Below are 12,846 nucleotides of genomic sequence, written 5' to 3'. Positions count from 1 at the left end.
TTCTTCACAAAGATGCTATATGGAGGGCCTCGCGTAAAGTAGATCTCCAATGGGAGGGCACCCCTATGAGGATCTTTCAAGATTACTCGGCTGAACTCTCTCGCCTCCGCAAAGCTTTCAACCCTGTTTGTGCCTTTCTAGCCAAAGATAAACGGAAATTTGCTATGCTATACCCAGCTCGACTCAGAATTTTTCAGGGATCCTCTTTCAAGGATTTTACTAATCCCGCTGATGCTGAAGCATATCTCAAAGAAGAAGATGATTCGCTGGCGCAGGATATTACAGATGATCCACCTGGGTGACTCTTTAATAGTTTTTGTCTTAATACCCCATTCAGGTTTCAGTTATGCTAACTAATATGGTGATCTCTAGCTAGAGTAAAGCCTAGGAGATACACTCAGAGGTGCCGTATAATATATGGTTTGGTGATCTTTTGGTGAGCTTGGAAAAATATTTCAATAATGTTACGGTATGTTAAAAAGTTGCTGGTGGCAGCGGAGAAGCCCCCGCCGCCATTTCGTTTTCCTATCATTGTAACCAGTTTCTGTTACAGTTTCACCCGAAGTCGGTTATTGTTACTAGTTCTATATATTTTTGTAATGTTCTATTCATTACACGTGTTTTTGCTGTCTAATATTATTTTTTCCATATTCTTTAAGTCTGTCGCCCCTGTCATTGTCATTGTCTTTTTTCCTCATGTGTTTCCCCCTCCCCCCCATTTACCTTCTACTCCTTCAGAGATGAGAAATGATGTTATAATCTATATGTGCCAGACGATATACCCTTCTTACTTGTTAGATGGCTACGATTAAGGTATGTACACTTAATGTAGGAGGCATTAATACACCTGCCAAAAGGAGAAAAATTTTGTCTTATCTGAACAAAAAACATATTGACATTGCATGTTTACAAGAGACGCACCTGGTTCTAAATGAAACTAAAAAATTACAGATGCTGAATTGGTCCTTATTAGGAGCAGCATCTCTGAACTCAAAATCTTGTGGTGTAGCAATTTTAGCAAGACGCTCCCTCCCAATCGAAGTACTGTCGATGGAGGCTGACCCAGAGGGCAGGTATGTGCTAGTGCAATGTAAATTGGGCAATACAAGTTATCACATATGCTCCGTTTATGCTCCTAATATTTATAAAAAAATCTTTTTTACAAAAATCATGGCCAGACTCCACTCCTGTGACCTCTCTTCCCTGATATTGTGTGGGGATTTAAATTTAGTATCCTCCCTATATCTTGATAAATCCCACCCTACAAGTAGATCTCGACCTCTTCCCACGTTAGGTGTGCCGTGGCTAACCAAAAGGCTAAGCCTGGTAGATGCCTGGCGAGCCCTAAATCCCACAGAAAAAGAGTTTACATGCCTTTCCATGGTGCACAACTCTTGGTCACGCATAGACTATGTATTGGTTGCTTCCCTATTATTCCCTAATATTCGCCAGGCCTCCATTGAACCGACTGTTATCTCGGATCATGGACTGGTCTGGGTTGAATTGGCTTATACTGTGGAAAAGTCTTCCCCCCCCCTTTGTGGAAATTCCCTTCGCATTTAGCGAAATCTGATAAATTCAAAAGTAAATGCGAAGAAGTCTGGGAGAATTTTCGACAAGATAACTCAATGCACGAAATAGAGAATCCTTCTCTTTTCTGGCAAACCGCCAAAGTAGTTCTTAGAGGCGAAGTGATTTCTTACTACTCACATCTTAAGAGAAAGCTTAACCAGTCATTCTTGGAAGCCCAAAACAATCTAACAGCGACGTATCAGTCTTTTAAAACAAAACCCTCGCTGGAATCCAGAACAGCTTATAATTTAGCTAAAACTACCTTTAATGACATCTTACATTTAAATGGGGAAAAGTATCAGTTTAATGTTAGCTATAAATTTCACCGATACGGAAACAAAGCAGGCAAACTCCTCACCTCACTATTGCAGGGAACCAGGAAGCCAATGGTGGTCCATCCCCTAAAAAATCCGGATAACTCTCATACCTCCTCTAATGCCCAGATTGCAGCCATTATGCGTGAATATTACATATCCTTGTATTCTTCGCCTGATCAAAGAGATGCACTTTCTCCACATGATAAATACCCCCCACATTTTTGGGATAGTCTCCCATTACCCCAAGTACCAGAGACAATGATTCATGCATTAACTTCTCCTATTACTCTTTCTGAAATCCTAACGGCTATAAAAAGGCTTAAACCTTGCAAAGCCCCAGGCCCAGATGGCTACACAAACGAATTCTACAAATTTCTGTCACATAAGATTAGTCCCCTCTTACAGGCGGTTTTTAACAAAATCATGACCGAGGGGATTCTTCCTGACAGATTCACTGACGCAGTAATCAAGGTGTTACCTAAAACTGGTAGAGACCTCTCCTTACCAGGCTCATATAGGCCGATTTCATTATTAAATGTGGATTTTAAAATTTTTACATCTATCCTCACGCAGAGACTAAAGCCAGTCATGCCTATACTTATCCACAAAGACCAAACAGGATTTATAAATGGTCGACACTCGGTAGTGAATCTGAGGAGGGTCCTCTCGGTCATCCAACAATCCAACATCCAACATGCCAACTCTTCTTCAACCTCTCCTCCAGCGCTTATCTTATCGATAGACGCAGAAAAGGCTTTCGACCTTTTACTATGGCCCTATCTCTTCCAAATATTACACAGATTTGGTTTCCCCGATTCCTTCATTTCTGTTATCCGTACACTGTACACAACTCCGTCTTCCTCCATTTCTTGCAATGGCCTTCTCTCAGATGCCTTTGTTTTACAGAGGGGGACGAGACAAGGCTGTCCTCTTTCCCCACTCCTTTTTGATCTGTCAATAGAGCCTCTCGCTATAGCTGTTCGTAATTCCCCACTTATAAATGGTATCACAATCGGATCACAAGTTTTGAAAATAGCATTATTTGCGGATGACACACTTTTGTTTTTATCAAACCCAGAACAATCTCTACCGTCCCTATTACAATTGATTTACTCCTTTGGAAAATTGGCAGGTTACAGAATAAATGTTAGTAAATCGGAACTCCTGTTACTAGGCAATTTAACTCCTTCTATATTGTCCCATCCTGATATCCCATCCTTTAAAATAACCCTTTCCCATTTTAAATATCTAGGTATTAACATTTGCTCTGATCTCCTTAATCTCTACAAAATTAATTACTCTCCTATCATAAAGAACCTGGCCCTGAAGTTAGATTCCTGGATGGATTTACCATTATCTCTCATGGGTAGGTTAGAAGTGTTAAAAAGTGTCATCTTCCCCAAGTTATTTTATTTAATGCAAATGCTTCCTATTTCATTGACTGGTAAAGATACCCTCAGGCTTGAAGCACTTTTTTCTAAGTTTCTTTGGCAAGGCAAGAGACCACGTATAGCCAGACAGAAATTAAAATACCCTAAAGCAAAAGGAGGTTTTGCGGCCCCTGATATTCAAGCATATTCTTTATCTGTCCAGTTTCGCTATATTGTTGATTGGCTCCATGCAACATCCCACTATGTGGACTACGATCTTGACTTAGCAATATTCTCTCCATACGCCCCTAGTGCGCTAATACTTACGCATCACTCCCAGATACCTCCCCAATTAAAAAACCATATACTATTCAAAGACACTTACTATGCATGGTTGGCCATTAACAAAAAATGTCACCGAGACCCTCATTTCTCTAAATTTATCCCGTTGTGGGGCAACCCAAATTTTCCGCCCTTGCTCCACAATGCCACGTACTCCCTCTGGAAGGAAAAAGGTCTTGATTCCTTTCACAAGGTGTTTGACCCAGGAGGAGTCTTGCTCTCCTTCTCTGCGCTGTGTCAAAAATACGATTTATCTCCTCGACACTTATACATGTACTTCCAGGTGCGTCACTTTGTTCTTTCATATGATGCCTCGACCCATGCAATATCTCCCTCTAAGGTCAACTCTGCATCTCAAGATATTGAAACTCTCCTGCATTCCTCCCAGTCGCGTCCATTTAGGATAAAATATCTCTATGCCATTTTGATATCCTGCCTACCCACTGCGCAATGGGATAACTTAATGCTGAAATGGAAAGGCGACATTCCTGATTTAGTTTCCATTTCTGACATTACACAACCCTGCGAAAAATCATTGAAATTTTTGTCATCAGCTTACTTCCAGGAAGTCCACCTGCGATTTTTACACAGGGCTTACATAACACCGGCACAACGATCACATATGTTAATTGCCGAATCTGGTGACTGCCTTAAATGTGGGAAAGCCTCTGCTTCTTTTGCACATTGCGTGTGGGAATGCAGAAAAATCAGAAAATTCTGGTGCAAACTTTTTGCATATATTAATAGTATATTTTTAATAAACGTAGCACCAGATCAGCTAGCCTGCCTCACATTAAACTTCACAAACTGGCAGATCACTGCTGAACATATCCCTCTCCTCAGTGTGATCCTCACACTTGGGAAAAAATGCATACTGATTAGGTGGGTCAAACGTTCTGCTCCTTCCCTTGCGGAAGTCAAGCAGAAGCTTTTACAGTTATTGTTTTATGATAGAAAATCGGTTTTATCATCTCCATCTTTCAATACGCGAAAGTTTTGTCGCAAATGGAGCCCACTCATAGAATCGCTGGCAGTATCTACCAAACAACATATCTTGGAAACCTTGGACTGCTCTATGCTAGCTTATGAATCATTTATTAAGGTTTAAGTACACTATTATATCTGGCTAACCTTACAATTTACATATCATAATAACTTTATTTCTTTTATCTATTATTTTTTAACTTTAATGGCACTAGCAACATGATGTGGTTAGGAGTGTTATGGGCAGGCCCTAATACTCACCCTCTGCTGGTCTCATCTCCCCACCCCCCCCCTCCCATCTCGGTTACCCTTATGTGTTTCCCCTCCCCACGCGCATATTTCTCAGGCCTAATACGTATTACTCATTTGTTGTATGTACATTTCTTCTTGCATTTTATGTATTTACATGTATATGCTTGAAAACTCTTCAATAAATATATTAAAAAAAAAAAAAAAGGATGCTTACTTGCATGTCCCCGTTTACCCACCTCACCAGGAGTACCTCAGGTTTGTGGTACAGGATTGTCATTACCAATTCCAGACGTTGCCGTTTGGTCTGTCCATGGCACCGAGAGTATTTACCAAGGTAATGGCCGAAATGATGATACTCCTTCGGAAGAAGGGAGTTATAATTATCCCGTACTTGGACGATCTCCTTATAAAGGCGAGGTCCAGAGAGCAGTTGTTAGTCAGCGTAGCACTCTCTCAGGAAGTGTTGCAACAGCACAGCTGGATTCTGAATATCCCAAAGTCGCAGCAGATTCCTGCGACGCGTCTGCTCTACCTGGGCATGATTCTGAACACAGAACAGAAGAAGGTGTTTCTCCCGGTGGAGAAGGCCCAGGAATTGTCATCTCTGGTCAGGGACCTCCTGAAACCAAAACAGGTGTCGGTGCATCACTGGAACTAAGGGCCATTTACAACGCCCTGAGTCAAGCAGAGCCCCTGCTTCAAAACCAACCGGTGCTGATTCAGTCAGACAACATCACGGCGGTCGCCCATGTAAACCGCCAGGGCGGCACAAGAAGCAGGATGGCAATGGCAGAAGCCACAAGGATTCTTCGATGGGCGGAGAATCACGTGCTAGCACTGTCAGCAGTGTTCATTCCGGGAGTGGACAACTGGGAAGCAGATTTCCTCAGCAGGCACGACCTCCACCCGGGAGAGTGGGGACTTCATCCAGAAGTCTTCACGCAGATTGTAAACCGTTGGGAATGGCCACAGGTGGACATGATGGCGTCCCGCCTCAACAAAAAGCTAAAAAAATATTGCGCCAGGTCAAGGGACCCTCAGGCGATAGCTGTGGACGCACTAGTGACACCGTGGGTGTACCAGTCGGTTTATGTGTTCCCTCCTCTTCCTCTCATACCCAAGGTACTGAGGATAGTAAGAAAGAGAGGAGTAAGAACTATACTCATCGTTCCGGATTGGCCAAGAAGAACTTGGTACCCAGAACTACAAGAAATGATCTCAGAGGACCCATGGCCTCTGCCTCTCAGACAGGACCTGTTACAGCAGGGGCCCTGTCTGTTCCAAGACTTACCGCGGCTGCGTTTGACGGCATGGCGGTTGAACGCCGGATCCTAACGGAAAAGGGCATTCCAGATGAAGTGATTCCTACGCTAATAAAAGCTAGGAAGGATGTGACAGCAAATCATTATCACCGCATATGGCGGAAATATGTTGCTTGGTGTGAGGCCAGGAAGGCCCCAACAGAGGAATTCCAGCTGGGGCGATTTCTGCACTTCCTACAGTCAGGAGTGACTATGGGCCTAAAATTGGGGTCCATAAAGGTCCAGATTTCGGCCCTATCTATTTTCTTTCAAAAAGAACTGGCTTCACTGCCTGAAGTTCAGACGTTTGTTAAGGGAGTGCTGCATATTCAGCCCCCTTTTGTGCCTCCAGTGGCACCTTGGGATCTTAACGTTGTGTTGGATTTCCTGAAATCCCACTGGTTTGAGCCACTTAAGACCGTGGAGCTGAAATATCTCACGTGGAAAGTGGTCATGCTATTGGCCTTAGCTTCGGCTAGGCATGTGTCAGAATTGGCGGCTTTGTCATGTAAAAGCCCTTATCTGATCTTCCATATGGACAGGGCAGAATTGAGGACTCGTCCCCAATTTCTCCCTAAGGTGGTATCAGCGTTTCATTTGAACCAACCTATTGTGGTGCCTGCGGCTACTCGGGACTTGGAGGACTCCAAGTTACTGGATGTAGTCAGGGCTTTAAAAATCTATGTAGCCAGGACGTCTGGAGTCCGGAAAACTGACTCGCTGTTTATCCTGCATGCACCCAACAAGCTGGGTGCTCCTGCTTCAAAGCAAACTATTGCGCGCTGGATCTGTAACACGATTTAGCAAGCTCATTCTGCGGCAGGGTTACCGCATCCTAAATCGATAAAAGCCCATTCCACAAGGAAGGTGGGCTCTTCTTGGGCGGCTGCCCGAGGGGTCTCGGCTTTACAGCTTTGCCGAGCTGCTACTTGGTCGGGTTCAAACACATTTGCTAAGTTCTACAAGTTTGATACCCTGGCTGAGGAGGACCTTGCCTTTGCTCATTCGGTGCTGCAGAGTCACCCGCACTCTCCCGTCCGTTTGGGAGCTTTGGTATACTCCCCATGGTCCTTACGGAGTTCCCAGCATCCACTAGGACTTTAGAGAAAATAAGAATTTACTCACCGGTAATTCTATTTCTCTATCGTCCTAGTGGATGCTGGGGTTCCTGAAAGGACCATGGGGAATAGCGGCTCCGCAGGAGACAGGGCACAAAAAGTAAAGCTTTAGGATCAGGTGGTGTGCACTGGCTCCTCCCCCCATGACCCTCCTCCAAGCCTCAGTTAGATTTTTGTGCCCGGCCGAGAAGGGTGCAATCTAGGTGGCTCTCCTAAAGAGCTGCTTAGAAAAGTTTAGCTTAGGTTTTTTATTTTACAGTGAGTCCTGCTGGCAACAGGATCACTGCAACGAGGGACTTAGGGGAGAAGAAGTGAACTCACCTGCGTGCAGGATGGATTGGCTTCTTTGGCTACTGGACATTAGCTCCAGAGGGACGATCACAGGTACAGCCTGGATGGTCACCGGAGCCTCGCCGCCGGCCCCCTTGCAGATGCTGAAACGAGAAGAGGTCCAGAATCGGCGGCAGAAGACTCCTCAGTCTTCTTAAGGTAGCGCACAGCACTGCAGCTGTGCGCCATTTTCCTCTCAGCACACTTCACACGGCAGTCACTGAGGGTGCAGGGCGCTGGGAGGGGGGCGCCCTGGGAGGCAAATGAAAACCTTTTTTGGCTAAAAATACCTCACATATAGCCTCCGGGGGCTATATGGAGATATTTAACCCCTGCCAGAATCCGTTAAGAGCGGGAGACGAGGCCGCCGAAAAAGGGGCGGGGCCTATCTCCTCAGCACACAGCGCCATTTTCCCTCACAGAAAGGCTGGAGGGAAGGCTCCCAGGCTCTCCCCTGCACTGCACTACAGAAACAGGGTTAAAACAGAGAGGGGGGGCACTAATTTGGCGTTAGAAATATATAAAAAAGATGCTATAAGGGAAAACACTTATATAAGGTTGTCCCTATATAATTATAGCGTTTTTGGTGTGTGCTGGCAAACTCTCCCTCTGTCTCTCCAAAGGGCTAGTAGGTCCTGTCCTCTATCAGAGCATTCCCTGTGTGTGTGCTGTGTGTCGGTACGTGTGTGTCGACATGTATGAGGACGATGTTGGTGAGGAGGCGGAGCAATTGCCTGTAATGGTGATGTCACTCTCTAGGGAGTCGACACCGGAATGGATGGCTTATTTAGGGAATTACGTGATAATGTCAACACGCGCCAAGGTCGGTTGACGACATGAGACGGCCGACAAACAATTAGTACCGGTCCAGACGTCTCAAAAACACCGTCAGGGGTTTTAAAACGCCCGTTTACTTTAGTCGGTCGACACAGACACAGACAGGGACACTGAATCCAGTGTCGACGGTGAATAAACAAACGTATTCCTTATTAGGGCCACACGTTAAGGGCAATGAAGGAGGTGTTACATATTTCTGATACTACAAGTACCACAAAAGAGGGTATTATGTGGGATGTGAAAAAACTACCGTAGTTTTTCCTGAATCAGATAAATTAAATGAAGTGTGTGATGATGCGTGGGTTCCCCCCGATAGAAAATATGGGCGGTATACCCTTTCCCGCCAGAAGTTAGGGCGCGTTGGGAAACACCCCTTAGGGTGGATAAGGCGCTCACACGCTTATCAGAACAAGTGGCGGTACCGTCTATAGATAGGGCCGTCCTCAAGGAGCCAGCTGACAGGAGGCTGGAAAAATATCATAAAAAGTATATACACACATACTGGTGTTATACTGCGACCAGCGATCGCCTCAGCCTGGATGTGCAGAGCTGGGGTGGCTTGGTCGGATTCCCTGACTAAAAATATTGATACCCTTGACAGGGACAGTATTTTATTGACTATAGAGCATTTAAAGGATGTATTTCTATATATGCGAGATGCACAGAGGGATATTTGCACTCTGGCATCAAGAGTAAGTGCGATGTCCATATCTGCCAGAAGATGTTTATGGACACGACAGTGGTCAGGTGATGCAGATTCCAAACGGCACAAAGGTGTATTGCCGTATAAAGGAAGAGGAGTTATTTGGGGTCGGTCCATCGGACCTGGTGGCCACGGCAACTGCTGGAAAATCCACCGTTTTTACCCTAAGTCACATCTCTGCAGAAAAAGACACCGTCTTTTCAGCTTCAGTCCTTTCGTCCCTATAAGAGTCATATCTGCCCAGGGATAGAGGAAAGGGAAGAAGACTGCAGCAGGCAGCCCATTCCCAGGAACAGAAGCGTTCCACCGCTTCTGACAAGCTCTCAGCATGACGCTGAGACCGTACAGGACCCCTGGATCCTACAAGTAGTATCCCAGGGGTACAGTTTGGAATGTCGAGACGTTTCCCCTGCGCAGGCTCCTGAAGTCTGCTTTACCAAGGTCTCCCTCCGACAAGGAGGCAGTATGGGAAAAAAATTCACGAGCTGTATTCCCAGCAGGTGATAATTAAATTACCCCTCCTACAACAAGAAAAGGGGTATTATTCCACACTATATTGTGGTACTGAAGCCAGAAGGCTAGGTGAGACCTATTCTAAATCTAAAAAAATTTGAACACTTACAAAGGTTCAAATCAAGATGGAGTCACTCAGAGCAGTGATAACGAACCGGGAAGAAGGGGACTATCTGGTGTCCCGAGACATCAGGGATGCTTACCTCCATGTCCCAAATTTGCTCTTATCACTAAGGGTACCTCAGGTTCGTGGTACAGAACTGTCACTATCAGTTTCAGACGCTGCCGTTTGGATTGTCTACGGCACCCCGGGTCTTTACCAAGGTAATGGCCGAAATGATGGTTCTTCTTCGAAGAAAAGGCGTCTTAATTATCCCTTACTTGGACGATCTCCTGATAAGGGCAAAGTCCAGGGAACAGTTGGAGGTCGGAGTAGCACTATCTCGGATACTGTTACAACAGCAGGGGTGGATTCTAAATATTCCAAAATCGCAGCTGATCCCGACAACAAGTCTCCTGTGCTTAGGGATGATTCTGGACACAGTCCAGAAAAAGGTGTTTCTCCCGGAAGAGAAAGCCAGGGAGTTATCCGAGCTAGTCAGGAACCTCCTAAAATCAGTGCATCATTGCACAAGGGCCATGGTAAAAAAAATGGTGACTTCCTTCGAAGCAATTCCAGTCGGCAGATTTCATGCAAGAACTTTTCAGTGGGATCTGCTGGACAAATGGTCCGGATCGCATCTTCAGATGCATCAGCGGATAACCCTATATCCAAGGACAAGGGTGTCTCTCCTGTGGTGGTTACAGAGTGCTCATCTTCTAGAGGGCCGCAGATTCGGCATTCAGTTTTGGATGTTGGTGACCACGGAGGCCAGCCCGAGAGGCTGGGGAGCAGTCACACAAGGAAAAAATTTCCAGGGAGTGTGATCAAGTCTGGAGATTTTTCTCCACATAAATATAGCTAAGGGTAAAATTATAATGCTCTAAGCTTAGCAAGACCTCTGCTTCAAGGTCAGCCGGTATTGATCCAGTGGGATAAAACATCACGGCAGTCGCCCACGTAAATAGACAGGGCGGCACAAGAAGCAGGAGGGCAGTGGCAAAAACTGCAAGGACTTTTCGCTGGGCGGAAAATCATGTGATAGCACTGTCAGCAGTGTTTCATTCCGGGAATGGAAACTGGGAAGCAGACTTCCTCAGTAGGCACGACCTCCACCCGGCAGAGTGGGAACTTCATGGGGAAGTTTTCCACATAATTGTAAACCGTTGGGAATTACCAAAGGTGGACATGATGGCGTCCCGTCTGAACAAAAAACGGGACAGGTATTGCGCCAGGTTAAGAGACCCTCAGGCAATAGCTGTGGACGTTCTGGTAACACCGTGGGTGTACCAGTCGGTGTATGTGTTCCATCCTCTGCTTTTCATACCTAAGGTACTGAGAATTATAAGACGTAGAGGAGTAAGAACTATACTCATGGCTCCGGATTGGCCAAGAAGGACTTGGTACCCGGAACTTCAAGAGATGCTCACAGAGGACTTATGGCCTCTGCCGCTAAGAAGGGACTTGTTTCAGCAAGTACCATGTCTGTTCCAAGACTTACCGCAGCTGCGTTTGACGGCATGGCGGTGGAACGCCGGATCCTAAGGGAAAAGGCATTCAGGAAGAGGTTATTCCTACCCTGGTCAAAGCCAGAAAGGAGGTGACCGCACAACATTATCACCACATGTGGCGAAAATATGTTGCGTGGTGTGAGGCCAGGAAGGCCCCACGAAGAAATTTCAACTCGGTCGATTCCTGCATTTCTTGCAAACAGGAGTGTCTATGGGCCTCAAATTGGGGTCCATTAAGGTTCAAATTTCGGCCCTGTCGATTTTTCTTCCAGAAAGAATTGGCTTCAGTTCCTGAAGTCCAGAAGTTTGTCAAGGGAGTATTGCATATACAACCCCCTTTTGTGCCTCCAGTGGCACTGTGGGATCTCAACGTAGTTCTGGGATTCCTCAAAACACATTGGTTTAAAACCAGTCAAATCTGTGGATTTGAAGCATCTCACATGAAAAGTGAACATGCTCTTGGACCTGGCCTGGACCAGGCGAGTGTCAAATTGGTGGTTTTTTTCTCAAAAAAGCCCATATCTGTTTGTCCATTCGGACAGGGCAGAGCTGCGGACTCGTCCCCAGTTCTCTCCCTAAGGTGGTGTCAGTGTTTCACCTGAACCAGCTTATTGGGGTGTCTTGCGCCTACTAGGGACTTGGAGGACTCCAAGTTGCTAGATGTGGTCAGGGCCCTGAAAATATAGGTTCCAGGACGGCTGGAGTCAGGAAAACTGACTTGCTGTTATCCTGTATGCACCCAACAAACTGGGTGCTCTTGCTTTTAAGCAGACTTTTGCTAGTTGGATGTGTAATACAATTCAGCTTGCACATTCTGTGGCAGGCCTGCCACAGCCAAAATATGTAAATGCCCATTCCACAAGGAAGGTGGGCTCATCTTGGGCGGCTGCCCGAGGGGTCTCGGCTTTACAACTTTGCCGAGCGGCTATTTAGTCAGGGGCAAACACGTTTGTAAAATCCTACAAATTTGATACCCTGGCTAAGGAGGACCTGGAGTTCTCTCATTCGGTGCTGCAGAGTCATCCGCACTCTCCCGCCCGTTTGGGAGCTTTGGTATAATCCCCATGGTCCTTTCAGGAACCCCAGCATCCACTAGGACGATAGAGAAAATAAGAATTTACTTACCGATAATTCTATTTCTCGGAGTCCGTAGTGGATGCTGGGCGCCCATCCCAAGTGCGGATTATCTGCATTACTTGTACATAGTTACAAAAATCGGGTTATTATTGTTGTGAGCCATCCTTTCAGAGGCTCCGCTGTTATCATACTGTTAACTGGGTTCAGATCACAGGTTGTACAGTGTGATTGGTGTGGCTGGTATGAGTCTTACCCGGGATTCATAAATCCTTCCTTATTGTGTACGCTCGTCCGGGCACAGTACCTAACTGAGGCTTGGAGGAGGGTCATGGGGGGAGGAGCCAGTGCACACCACCTGATCCTAAAGCTTTACTTTTTGTGCCCTGTCTCCTGCGGAGCCGCTATTCCCCATGGTCCTTTCAGGAACCCCAGCATCCACTACGGACTCCGAGAAATAGAATTATCGGTAAGTAAATTCTTATTTTCTCGTAGTCCGTAGTGGATGCTGGGCGCCCGTCC

Source organism: Pseudophryne corroboree, chromosome 2, assembly GCF_028390025.1.
Source record: "Pseudophryne corroboree isolate aPseCor3 chromosome 2, aPseCor3.hap2, whole genome shotgun sequence".
Lineage (NCBI taxonomy): Eukaryota > Metazoa > Chordata > Amphibia > Anura > Myobatrachidae > Pseudophryne > Pseudophryne corroboree.
Note: the sequence above shows the minus strand (reverse complement) of the source record.